At 42.0% G+C, this 14,643-nt stretch overlaps 1 protein-coding gene across 32 annotated transcripts in view; it reads right to left on the reverse strand.

Moving 5' to 3' along the window:
* Positions 1 to 14,643, reverse strand: part of NRXN3 (neurexin 3) — a 1,202,656-nt gene that overhangs the window by 349,010 nt on the left and 839,003 nt on the right. The gene's annotated exons all lie outside the window — the stretch shown is intronic.

Raw genomic sequence — 14,643 nt, forward strand, 5'->3', positions numbered from 1 at the left:
AGTATTGTATAGACAACCACCCCCCATTTCCCCCCACTTTCAAGCTGGAGCTAAATGTAGGACAAACTGATGTGCATGAGAATGTGCCAGTAGCCACTTCTGCAAGAATTGCAGCCTGGGATTACCTGTAGAAGCCTACAAATTTCCACAGAAGCCTGGGAATTCCGTTTTTAAGGAATCCAACAGCTTGCTTTTTGTTGCTTGAAGCTGTGGTGCTTTATTGTTGTACCAAATGCAAAAACACACATGATATAAACTCATTAGGCAGCCTGGCCCCCTTTCTCAGGCTCAGCAATGCTGCCGTCTCCATTATCAATATAATAATATTGGCCTCGCTTACAAGACTGTTCAAGGACTGAGATAATGTAAAGAGCTTCTAGCATTTTGAATGTACTACATAAATGCAAGCTGTTGTTAGAATATAAATTCTGCTGGTATCAATTATTTAAATTTAAAGACTGTCTTTTGACCAAATCTGGCATCAACAGGCTTTCAACAATGGCATGCAATCCTGTGCACACTTACCTGGGAGTAAACCTTGCTGAATACCATGGGACTTACTGCTCTGAATGAACATGCATGTCTCTATCATATCTAACGATCACATTGAGTACAACTGTATACTGCAGACTTTTTCAGCTTGGCTCATTAGCTAAAGACTGCTTAATAAAAAACAAATCACTGAGCGAAAAAACAAAACAAAATATATAAACATATATGCAAATGTTTGCTTACTAACATCTCAGTGCTCAACACTGTTACTTGGACATACTCCCACTTGAATTGCAGGAAGTAATAATGACTAAGCCACACACTGTCATACTGTAAGTGCCTTGGGGCAGGCTCCTGTTGACTCTGTAGAGCTCCATGTACTTTGCCTGTGCTACACAATTGGGATGATGACTGTGGATCATGATGATGAAGAGCAGAAGGAGTTAGTCCACATCATCACAGCTTAGCAATTACAACTTAAGTTATTTCAAAGTTCTTTCAGGGAAAACACTGCCTATGTTCTACAATTTTGTGTGTATGGTGGGGGAGAGTTAACTGTTTCGTTCTTGCTGTTTTACAATTTTGTGATATTTTGCTTGCTTATGTGCTATTCTGTGCTGTTGTAGAGCTCTGTTATTGTTGTTAGCTGCATGTGTGTGTGTTTTCCTTATAGAAATGTGCGGTGAAGATAATATTAATATTAATAATATGAACGTTCAACACAATTATGGGTTCTTCTGCACAGTACGTCACATCTTATTTAGAAGCTGATTTACAGTTGGAGTCCTTTTGAAGCCCCTTGCAGAAGAAGCACCTGCCATCATAGCTGGAGGTAAGCAATGACCTAATCGAAACACACCATATGGCAGATAATGAAGAAAAGAAGTCAACTTGGAATGCAGGCTGGTTTGTTTGTTTTTTGGTTTTTTTGGGGTTTTTTTACTATTTAGTACCTGCAGCATGTCAGGGAAGCGGTTTGGGAACTTGCTGAACACCTACTTTCCCCCAACATTGATTCTTATCTTTGCACTAATCCTAACGAATTTACTTTCCATGCATAACGATATCATCTAGGTTTCCAGGAGGCAACTCAGCATTAGCAAAATCAATCATTAAAACAAATTGCTACCCACAATCTCACAATCAGAATCCTGGTGGGGGTAGATATTTTCATGAAAGCTCATTCCTAAATTGCCTTGATGGATGTTGAAAGAGAATGTTTCGTGGGCAGCAGTAAAGGAATTAATTTGTGTCTCCTGGACACAAATGCACTATCTATTGCATCTGCCTCTTCACTGCCCCTCAGTTTCATTAGGCACTGCTGGTCTTCCAATTTGTCACTTCAGGGCTGTTTGCTTGGCAGCTAGTCCACGTTAAATTTGGGTTGAAAGGAAGGCATTGCTTTGTCATGGCCAATTGCGTCGTCCCAATGATGATGATGATGAGCACCTTGATCAAATTGGGAGGGTCATATGTGCTTAGTGGCAGCACACAAATTTTGCATACAGAAGGTTTCAGGATGAAACCTTGACATTTCTGGTTAAATGGAGAAGTTGAAGCTACTGCTGTCAACCAGAGTAGAGACCACCCAGCTAAATGAACCAATTCATGGATCTGGTTTGCATGTTAACAGCAAGCCAAACACACAAGCATGTGGGTAGGTATTCTCAGGGGGAAATCATGGCCATTTTGTGCCTCCTCTGGTCCTGCTATTGCCACCCTTCCAAAAGCTAAGCCATGATTTGGCTTAGCATTACATCCATGCCAAACATGAATTTTGGAATATTCAGGACCGACAAACGTAGGCATTTCTCCATAAAAACACACAGATAAAACAACTGAATTCACTATCAGAAGATGTAGTACTGGGCACCCACTTGAATGGCTTTAAAGGGGGATAAGACACAATCACAGAGGATAGGGCTATCATTGGCTACCTGGTAGCTCCCTTATCAAAGAGAGTGTGCCCCCTGAAAATCAGTTGATGGGAATTGCAATTGGACAGGGTGCTGTTGTACTCAGGTCCTGCTTGTGGGCTTCCCTAGGCATCAGGATGGCCACTGTGAGTGCAGGATCCTGGAGTCGATGTGCATCTGGCCTGATCCAGATATGCATTTGACCTGATCTTATGTGCATACACAGAAAGACCAGTTGGTAGAATCACTCCAGGCTGTGGGTCTGGGAGAGTGGTACATGTTAAATAAAAACAAACAAGAAAAATAATGAGCACGCCAGGGGGACAGACTATTTTCCAATACTTGTGCTAGTTTGTTTTCTACCTTGCAGGGAGATAATCATACAGTGGAGCCACCAAGTTTGCCACCTCATGCCTTATACTAGGCCTTAGAAAGCACTGCTAGTCACCATCTTGCTATATTTCCCAGCACCTGCTGCTTGTAATATTTTCACTCAAGGTGTTAGAGATTGAACCTGGGGTCTTCCTCACGCAAAACATATACCTTGCTGCTGAGCTCTGGCTCTTTATCCATCTCTACAAATCATTCTATGCATGTGCTTTATCCTCTCCCCAAAGAAATCCAATTTCATACTGGAAAGAACACTTGCTGTACGTTGGTCCAAATTGTAATTGTAAAAAAAGATCCCGCGACAGGCTTTCCATATCCTTCCTTGGAAAACTCCCCCCCCCCCCCAGTTGTGCTGAAAGGTTAAAAAGTGTCCCTATTATTAAATCTAAAGATGCAATCTACCACCGTTAAAATCCTTGTGAGTTTTGCCACTGACTGCAATGACAGCTGAATTGCATTCTGCTATTTTTCTTCTCGCAATTTAAAGCTATTTAAATTGCACCACAATCAGCATTTGTGTTTCCTCCACGGCTGCTACATATTTGTGGCATCTGGCTGTATTTAACTTCACTTAAGCCTTATCCCTGGGTAACTCTGGTATTGTGTCTCCTGGTCCATCTTCTGCCCCTTGCATGCAGCACTGGATAACAGGTTCTAATCCATTAAGAGTGTCTGCATATGGAGAGGATTGCCTCGGCACAAGGAGTTGGGCTAGATAACCTTCCAGCCCCGTTCCCTGCCAGCCCCTTGATTCTGTGCAGCCGTGTTCAGATATGCCATTATCATGTTTCCCTTTCAAACATTCCTTTCTTAGGCTAACAGTCCTATAGCGGGATTAGTAAGAGGCTTCCCAATGGCCTAAATTGCAGCAAGCTGTTGTTCTTTGTTGAAAGTGGCAGGGGTTCCCCTCCCTATAAACAAGACAGCAAAATCGTCTAGAGCAGGTCTGAGACACAAAGCATGTCCCCAAAGATGCCATTGTATTGGATGGAGGGAGCATCCTGATTCTTCGACAAAACATGCCACTTTCTAAAGCAATGAAGAGCAGGTGATGCCACACCACTCTTCTCCTCTTCACCCCTCAACCAAAAAACCATTAGTGAATTTTTCATTAGGGAATTTTTTTTCAAAACTCTGCTGAAATATCCACAACTGTAGGAGCTCCAAAGATTGTCACCATGATCGTGGAAATTGCAGAGGAATTTTGTCATGTTCCATTAGCTCCTGTATTTGGGTACAGGTTTATTAAATGCACACATTACTTCCAACTAAAAGAAAAAGAAGTCCCAAAATGATTTGCTACAGAAGAGAGACTGCTGGAACCACCAAGGCCAGCTTTTCCACTGCCTTGCCCCCTGCTTGAGACCCTTATAAAGAGGACCTGCTGTCTAAGTATTTACTCTGGCTATCTCTAACAGCCCCTTTGCCTTTTGAGCAAGAATATGAATGTACTCAGTGCATTTTTTCTTTAAAAAAGTGTTTAGGGGTACTCTCATTTTCCTACTCATATTGAAATACTGCCCCTCAATGAGGCCAAACTTAGATTCACAAAATGTTTAGGGGTGTGCTTACCCCTGCATCCCCCCAGAAAAAAGCACTGAATCCATTTCATTTTAAATATAGTTTTTAAATGTTAAGATTTTTTTTATACTTAGTTTTTATAATACAGGCACCTCCTCACTTGCATGTGAGTAGCCTGCAGGTTACTGCTGATGCGTGCCATTTTGGCACCAAAAGGGGGCAGGGGCAGAACAGGGTGGAATGGGGTGGGGCGGCAGAAGCTGGGAATGGAAGCCCCCTGTAAATGAGGATTCCCCTATATGCACTTTCTGTATTCAAATTTGTGTGTTATTTTTGTGAGTTGTCTTGGGGGGAGGGGGTTGGCCAGAAGGTGGTATATACATAAACAGTAACATTGCATAACATTTGAAACCAAAATAGAAAAAAAGGTAATAAAATCATGTACACATATGAAAAACAGATTAACAATGCCATGTCATATTTTACCACCAGCACTGCACAAATGCATGGGGGGCGGGGTTGGAATTTCCCTAGCGCTGAAAGGAGAGAAGCCTATGGGGGTCATGATGGGCTTATAGGATCATGGAGTTGAGCTTCTGAATGTCATTAGCACACACACCTCCTGCCTTTTCTTCCCATGATTTGTGCGCTGGTGAATGAGGTGAGCCAGGACATCTCGGGTTCAGATCTTGCCTCTGCCAAGAATTCACTAGCTGCCCTTAGGCAAGCTACTATCTCAGTCTTTGCTGAGCTATCCCGACCCCCTGCAATCTGCAGCAGGAGATAACTATGCTAGCCTCCTTATGAAGATGTTCCATGGATTACTGAGGTCATGCATGTGAAATGCTTTGAACTCTTTCTGAAGCACTGTATAGAATGCTAATGTTATTCATTATTATTGTTCTTCCTGCCAGTTCATTCATTCACTATCTCCATGTGGTTCTCTCCCCAGTGACACTAGTGCAGAGGTTGCTAACTGTTTTAGGTCTGTGGGCATATTTGGATTTTTGAATGAGAATCGTGGGTGCCACCCCCTCTAATCACCTCTCTCTCCCCTCTCCTGGATCAGCCACTCCCTATGAGACAGAAAGCATGAAAGTGTACTCACACACACTTCACTTGTCCAAGGGATCTGAATGAAAGCCAACAAAATTTATATGTGAGCCTTTAAGATGCACAGAGCTGAAAAGTAGGAAGTTGGGAAGAAAAAACTAACTGACCTCATTTTGGGGGACAGCAGCTTTGTGAGCAGCAGGGGAAGAGTTCACAGGCACAATTGTATGCAGGTGCACCATCCTGATGACTCCTGTACTAGAAGGTATTATATGAAGGGGGAGAGAAAAAAGCAGTGACTTTTCGCCAGCTTTTAAGGGGACAGAAACTCTCCATACTATATCCAAGTTATTACTTGTGCAAAAAATGTCCTGAGGGCTAGGTTGGGGTAAAATAACTGGAATATAAGGCAAAAGAGGTGTTCTCTGCTTTTCTGATTGCCTCTGATGGGAAACACTTGCAGTTTCTCCTAGTATTTCTTCTGTAAAGGTAAAGAGACCCCAAACCATTAGGTCCAGTCGCGGACGACTCTGGGGTTGCGGCGCTCATTTCGCTTTATGGGCCGAGGGAGCCGGAGTACAGCTTCCTGGTCATGTGGCCAGCATGACTAAGCTGCTTCTGCTGAACCAGAGCAGTGCACGGAAATGCCGTTTACCTTCCCGCCAGAGCAGTACCTATTTATCTACTTGCATTTTGACGTGCTTTCAAACTGCTAGGTTGGCAGGAGCAGGGACCGAACCATGGAAGCTCACCCCATAGCGGGGATTCAAACCACCAACCTTCTGATTGGCAAGCCCTAGGCTCTGTGGTTTGGAACATAGCACCACCAGCGTCCCATTTCTTCTGTACTAGGAAATATTTCTGCTGGAGAAGAGTCATCCCAACCTCAGTGCTAATGCAGAGGGTGAGGAGTAAGTACAATAGCTGGGATGAGGCTCTGGGCATTGTCTCAGAAGAGAACACTCATTGCCTTGCACTCATCAAGCTGTTATTTCGCTTTTGCGCTCTTTGGTATTCAGCTCACAGTCTTTGAACGGATGCTTCAGATCCATTTCAGTTAATGAAGTCTTTCTTCAGAGAACAGCCTCAGATATTGAAGATTCTAATTTGCCTGGCACTCTTGAAGTGCAAGTCCTCGGGTTTAGGTATTCAATACCTTCCTCTCCCCTCTTGGAAAATACTTGCCCTCCAAATGCATAAATGCAAGATAGCTGGTAGCAAAATAAAATACTGCGCTTTGTACTACCTCTGTGACTCCCAGTCACTCCATTACAGGCTCTATTAACGGAAATTAAGAGTACAAAGGGTAGCTAAATGAAAGCATTCTTCCTCTTCTGCTAGTTGTAGCTAATGCAGAGCCCTAGGATGTTGCAATTAGACATTTCTTCACCAGACTGACCTCAATGGGAAACAAATGAACCTATCCAAGTGATTCTCCTCCAGGCATTGCTGCTACCACTGAGCATCAGCTGCTGCGGGAACCTGCTAGGAAGAATTGGATTGCTGCTTTGGAAAGAACAGCCTTTCTTTTTAATACAGGAGGAAGAACAATTTGGAAAAACAGAAAAGGAGAGGAGAATGAAGAACTGTTTAAAATGGGCAAAAAAGTAATTAAGGGATATAAGGGGAAAAGAGATGGGAATATTATGTTGTTACCAGCTCCATAAACATGCTTTGATTCTTATTATGCTTTCATTATAATAAAGGTCAGAAAGCTATTCCACCACCTACCCTTCTGAGAAAAGGCCATGCCCAAATCTTCTGGATTTTATTAGAAAATTTTAATAAATGCATGAATAAATGAATGGCAGACCCCCTGGAAATAGACACAGTTGCAAAAGGTCTCCTGAAAAAGAGAGATGGAACCCAAACCCCAAATGATGGAGCATTTATAGGCCTGTAACCAAAGAGGTGAAGTCGGTTGTGCAGATCCCGAAGCAGAAAATAGATGCCATCAAGGGAATCAGGGGCAAAACGCTATTTGCCAGTGCCTGGGGCCAGTGTGTGCCACCGGGCAGGCACTCGTGTGCCAGGCAGGGGCAAGACATGGAGGGTGCTCTGCACTCTGCACTCTCCAGCCCCCACTGTAGAGGGGGATCTCTGCGGGGCTGCCTGGTTTGCAGCCCCCTCTGAATTGTGCAAGTGGGGCACAAGAATCCCATGCTAAAAAGCCATGTGACTGGCCTCACTCATGCGCTTCTATACTTTTAAATGTTACTACAGCACCATGAAACATGCCCACAGAAAGGCAGCTCACATAGTGCTGCTGTAGCTGTGAAAGGTACCTTTTGGTTTGCCTGTTCCCACATCTAGGACAATTTGATGCTTGCTTAGGGTGAGTTTTAAGTTTGTTGTTATTATCTGTGAAGACTTTTGGTTGCTTTTTGTGACTTAGGGAGTGTGAGAGCTCCTGGTTTGACTTAACCATGTACATATTTATAAAATCTGAGTGATGTGCATTTGGATGAGTTGATTTGAACATTCCCCTTGGTTTCCATTATTTTACCAACATCATCAACAACGTCATCATTATTATTGAATTAATTAAATTTGTATAGTCTCCAAGATGTGAAGATCCCAGGGAAGTCTAGGAAGCTTTTATATCCCAGACCACTATTCCTACACTGAGGCTGAGGTTGTAAGCACTAAAGCTACTTTATTAAGCATATGGCAGAACAAAAGAAAACATGTCTCCTCTTTCTGGTCTTCCTCGGAGAGAAGTCAGAAGTGAAAGCAAAAACAAATGGAAACAGAGTACAGCAAACATCCGCTCTGGTGATTCCAACAGTTGGTGCTGGAATGCATAACACAGACATGTGATGAACCAATCCTACATATCTGCACAGTGAGAGGAATAGAAATCCAACAACTAGGACACTATAAAGTTTTGGAAAACAGCATAGTATTATGATAAAAGGTGAAATTTACAGTGCTGGGACTGTATACCTTGCTCCTGTGACCAGTGCCAATGGGAACTTTAATAGCTACAAATTAAATTCACATTTAGCACTTGGTACAAACATTAATTAACTAATCTTCACAATACCCCTGTGGGAAAGCCATGTCATTATGCCTACTCAGAAAGGTTAAGTGAATTGCCTCTGTCCACGCAACAAGCCAGACTCTGTACTGGGATTGGCATTTATAAATAGTTACCGTTTAGGGTTGCAATTCATTAATAAGGAGAGGGGTGCTGATTTTCATTTTCTCTGCTCATGCCTCCTTCCTCACCTAGGATTTCTGCCGCCTGCACCTTTTACTGCCATGGAACCAACATTGGAAGGAAAGAACCAACCAACACACACACCAAGAGAGTATTCTGAAAATTCTGCACTGCTCTCATGGAAAAAGTACTGACCCAAAATCCAGGTGTTTGGAACATGTGGTTAATGCAAAGGAAAATTGCGTGCATGTTGAGAATTGGGTTACATGGTTTTGATGCCACATTTCCCACTGACAAATAAGCAGGCAGTCTTCAACAGTGGGAACGCAAATCCAATCAGCAAAATTCCATGTTTGGATGAAGTTCATTCCAGTGCATACATAGCCTTTGAACTGACAAGTGAACTATTCCTTAAGGGGCGCATTAACACATGCTGAATATACAGCTAATCATTAGCATGATGCTGGTCATATGAGTCAGTTTTGCATTGGTGGCTAATCAGCTGCTTTTAGGTTTTTTTTCTTACAATCAAGTGGTATTTAGATTTTATGACATAAAATAAAATCCATATTGTAATAGTTTATAGCCATCCAGAAGGTCATTTAAATGTTTGTGTGTGCCAGTGAGCACATTTCAGGAAATCGGGGAAATGATATAATGTGATGAGGGTGTGCACATTTATATAAGGCTGAGCGTGTGTTTGTATAAGGTACGTATGATATAAGGTTGATGATGTTAAAAAATAACTGACCCAAAAGTGAAGAAGTCTAATCTGGACAGTTTTTCATTTTAAATTGTTTATCTAAATGTCAAAAGAAACATTTGCAAGCTGATCAGAGATGTTTTCCACAGAAAACAGGTTTACATTTTCCTAGCAGAAAACTGATATGTTAGTAGAATGAACCATAGTCTGACCTAGCAAGTTTTGAGGTACAATCTATATGTTAGGAGGACAGTAAAATCCCATATAGATTACAGAGGGAATTTCCCCTTGTGAAAGTTTAGTTTTCGTGAATGAGGGTAGTGGAAAAACCATTCCAATGTGGTTTATGAAGAAGAGAATCCTGGTACTATTTATTCCATGACCGAAGCCTCAATTATCAGGTTAATGAGAGGTCAGGCTTCTTAAATCTTTTGGGAATTACACAACAGAAAACATACTGTTAAGGAAGTCAGAGCAAAGCAGGCAGTTGATTGCAGATCCTAGCGTAAAATGCAACCAATTAAATAAGTGTGATTACCAGGGTTTGCACAGCTCCTTCTTTACTGGCCACACTCCAGAGCTATTTCAGCAAACAATGAGTATCTGCAGTTCAAAGACCTCTAGGAAATGTGCTTGTACTCATGTGGCTAGCAAGAGAAACCACATAACAATGCAATGGGGAGTCTAAACAGTACTGAAATGAGTCCTCAAATCAACAGCAAAAGGAGTGCAGGCACATTACTCTCAATGGAATGTCCAAAGCCAGCTTCTTTGGCATTCTTATGTAATGAGAGATCAGGGTAGACTTAAACATGATATGCATTGAACCAAAAATGCAAGTTAAACTGCAGTTCACAGAGTTCCTTCCTTCCTTCCTTCCTTCCTTCCTTCCTTCTAACGTATTTTCCTTGTTTATTGTAAAAAAAATGGGATTAATATTTTGGTATCTCTAATATGTCTTACTTTAAAACAAAAACAAAAAACAAAAAAAAAATCCTGTAATTATAAAGTGCAGTATATATGCATTTCATTCCTCTGATATTTTGGTGAGACAGAATGTATACCCTTGTATGGTAGCTTGTGAAGCAGAAGCCAGTCCTAGCAAGCATAAAAAGTCCACTCTTTGCCTGCCAATTGCACAAACAACAGGATTGATAAATAGTCTGAAGTAGTCTGAGGTATGCAGATTGTCCTACTGTTATTGAGCTGTTATTCTGGTTCCACTACACCAGCTATCTCAGCTTTTCTGAGCCATATAATACCTTGGCACAACATTTACTTCATACCCAGTAAATTTCTGAGATGCTTAGACTATTTTGAAAACAAGAACAATCTAGTCCCAAACTGCAGATTCACCTAATTCCAGTGCAAACTGGGTATTTTTTTGAGAATCCCCTGAATCACACTTGGACTCCATAGACTTATTCAGAGATCTGTTGACTAAACTCTAGGAAAAGCCAAATATACCAGTCAGGGTCACCTGGTTTCATGGGACATAAATGAAACATTCACAAGGACTTGAGGTCATTGTGTGGGCGCCTTAATACAATATAGGATCTGAAATGGATTAAGAATCTGCTGTACAATTCAGTGATTCCTCATGTATTCCTTGGCAAAATCAGCTCAAACAAATCCAGATTCACCACAGAAGTTCACTATTTTTTCTGGAATCCAACAGGAATGCTAGCTCTTAAACAAGGTTAAGGGGTCAATGCTTATTCTGAGAGTTACTTCATTCAATTACAGTTATTCCTCAGGGGCACCTATAGCTCTGGACACAGCCATCACATCCTTATGGGAAGTGTTAATTTTCTCTTAGATAATTGTTTTCCATTTCTTACCAGTACAAGATTGTACAGATATCCTCTGTGGTTTTTCTGCTGGTGACTTGATAGAAACGGCGTGCTGATATTTTGCTTCATACACAGGGGAATGACTAGATTCTCGTTAAACTTGCCATTTCATATTTTATTGTTAACCCCATCATTTATATAGTACCAGACAGTCTTCCAATTTGTTCATTCTTCATATGCTCTGCCTTATTAATTCATGACAGGACCTTAGTATTTGCTTGCATACTGATTTAGCTTGTCAATTTGAAGAGTTAGGCCATCAGCAAAATCCAGATACCCCGGAACGTTTATTTCTTTGTCAAAAAGATTCCAGGGTGGTGTACAAAAGTGTGAATAATCCTATGCACATTTGCTTCAAAGCTCCATTGTGTTCAAGGGATTTAATCCTAGAAAAGTGTGCATAGGATTTGTAGAGTACATGAACTGGAGCCAAACCATACTATGACTGTGCTATCAGTCTCTTGTAACAAAGTTGATCTTGACTGTGAAATGGGAATGGAAGTAACTTTAGTGGTGTCACTTTTGATGCTAAACACTTGATTCAAATCTTCATTTATAAAAAAAAAACTTAGTGTTTAAATGTGCTGTGTCTTCAACATGCCTAACAGAGCAGTCCAAACGCCTGATCTGCTGTGCTAGAGGTGGTTTGGGTACAGCAGGTGTTCCTCTGCCCAGATCTGCTTGGCTCCACCAGAAAGTCATACCAGAAAATGGAGGAGCATATAACCACATGGTTCACTTTTGCTCATTCCCTTCATAGTGATGTCTAGGTCAGCAGCAATGGTCAAAATGACCTTTCAATGACTGCTGAAATGCAAGAAATTTCTGAAAGTATGAGATGGGCACTTGCTATGGAACTAGACAGAGATGCCATAGCCTAAGAAACTCCTCCCTTCATCAGGAAGTATCAATAACATCTCCCATTAAAATTTACAGTCTGATTGTGCACTCTACCACAGAGTTGCTGTTTTAATTAACAAGATGGATTTCAGAGGTGATATGTTCTGTTGTGCTATAATTCCTGCCTTTACAGTAATTTTCTCCTGCTTTTCACACTATAATGTGCTATAAATCCTACTTAGGCTGCTTCACTGGCCTGTTACTACTCTGAGTCAATCTTTCAGGCCTTCTGTTGCTATAGCAACCTCCAGCCATCCTCCAGCTTGCTGGAATATGATACAGTCTCCTGGGGAAATTGCTATGAACTTGAGGATCACAGAGATTTCAGCCCCTGATGCTTGAATCTGGTCCTGTCTCTTTTTAGTAGTAGTAGTAGTAGTAGTAGTAATAGCCACTGTCTTAACTCCCCACCCACCCTGAGCTCTTTTGTGCTGTTTGTGTGTGTTTGTGTGTGACGGAAAATAAAGTCAACTGGAAGATCATTCTCCTTTTCAGCCTTCTCGAAAGAGAAAGCCTAAAAAATAATGTAGACTTAGCTGGTTTTAATGCCTAAACAAACCAGGCACAATTGGAGCGGCTTCTCCTCCCACCCTCTCTCCTTTGTTTCCATTTTCTTTCTTTCTCTTCCTAATCTTGTCTTCTCATATGTTCACGGTCTCAGAATGTTCATTTCACAATTCCAGTTTATGAATACATGTCCTCATTCTTAATCCTCCTCAGCCTACCAGCCTCTTTTCTCTCAGACTTTATTCACACTATTTTCTGCCTTATCTTTTACCCTCCATCATTTATTTGTTTTTCTGCTTCTTTTTGTATGTGTCATTGTTTCTCCATCCCATTTCTTCCCCACCACAAATCATTTAGGTGAAGACGGGCGGGGGGGGGAGGGGGGAATCTATCACACAAGACAAAGGGTCATATATCAGCTCTTTCTGCTTCCTCCAGCTACATACCACATCTTACACAGACTGGGGCGTTCACATGTTACATTCAACAAGAATAAAACCTGTGTACCAATACGCAAACAATTGACCTGTACAAATCAACAAGCATACACTCCCCCCCTCCCCACAAGCAGCATACTGTATATTTGCATGTTAGTTTCACCAATTTGTGCATTTTGGGGCACTATCTAGTATGTGATTTTTGTACGCATTGTATGGTTTGATAACTGTATGCAAAGATAAATCATTTCTAAATCCCGCTCTGCCAAATTCAAGATTGAATGTCAAAAAGAGAACAAATACACATCAAAGTGCCAACCCTAACACCAGATTGTAGGTAGGAATTGGAGCATTAGGACACAACCTTTGTCCCCTCTAGGTATGTTAAATGATCTTAAAGGTTCTGTAATAACTGATGTTGGATCATCCCATCTAGACACTGTCAGGTAACTGGTACTGTGCTTCTCAATGTACAAGAAGATTCAATAAGCCACCTCTCTTTGGGGTACTGCTGCCTCAAAGATAAAAAAAACCACATTGCTGCCCAGCTCAACTAGATCATGACTAGTTCAGTGCAATGCTATAGGCTTCCATATGCATTGAAATAAATCAATGATGCGTTAGCGATTGCTTTGCCACTGCTATTTAATGTGCATGTTTGACTTTTCCCTGCTTTTAAATTTTATAGTGAGTTTTAGTGCCGGTGATAATACTTAGTACTTATGGGGCACGTTATGTTCACAAACATTAACCAATTAAGAAATAAAAAGGAGTGATGGCTACAATTGTCTTCAGCAATGCCAAGCAAGCACAAAAGTCCAATGCCTTCACCATCACATTCTGTGAAGTGAGTAGCACATTCATAGGTTGAAACAAAATCATTCTTCTCACACTTCAAACAGAGAGAGCCTGGGATTCCATCTAAGACAGGATTGAGACCGCAACCCAGGGGCAGTGCTTCCTGTTTCATCACTTGAGGTGAAATGGGCAATTCTGCTTTTCCCTGCCCTGCTCTGCCACTGCCACACCTGCTACCACCAGTTGCATTTCTCCTTTTGCCCTGCTGCAATTTCAGGCAAGAGCTCACCCAATTGGGGTAAGATCTTGCATGCTCGTGAGATCTCATGCGATTTCAGCCAATACTGGCAGCAGGGCAGGCAGGGAGCCTGCAAGGTAGCTGCCTCAGTTTGCCTAATGGCAGAGCCGGCTCTGACAGAACCACAGCTTCAGGTGGGGAGATGCATTTCTGAAGTGGACCAAGCACCAGATACTTTCCACTGATCCCAGAAGTATTCTAGAAATAAATGGAAGCCATAAGCGCAGGGAGCTGCTTTGGTGTCCCCCTACCTGCCTGAAAGGCCTTGGATTATATGAGGTGAGGTGAGGTTCTTGTATGGGGTGTGGACAGGAACAGCACTGGCCCTACCTTTTGGCAGAGTGAGGCAACTGCCTCAGGTGCTGAATCCTGTAGGCAGGCAGTAGTGGAAGGATATTGGAGGAGAGACTTGTGTGCCTCCCCTGCACCTCCTAAACTATTCTGCTGCCCTCAGGTGCAGAGGAAGACACTATTCCAGCACCAGTGTTGAAAGAAGATCCAGATGCCCACCTAGCAAACTTCTATACATAGAATGGAAAGGTGGCACCAACCTGCAGAAAAATGTCCTGGGCCACTCCTGTATGAGTGACTGTGCTAATGTTCCAGTGGACT

The sequence above is a fragment of the Podarcis gaigeae genome, assembly GCF_964106915.1.
Source record: "Podarcis gaigeae genome assembly, chromosome: 1".
In the NCBI taxonomy this organism is placed as follows: domain Eukaryota; kingdom Metazoa; phylum Chordata; class Lepidosauria; order Squamata; family Lacertidae; genus Podarcis; species Podarcis gaigeae.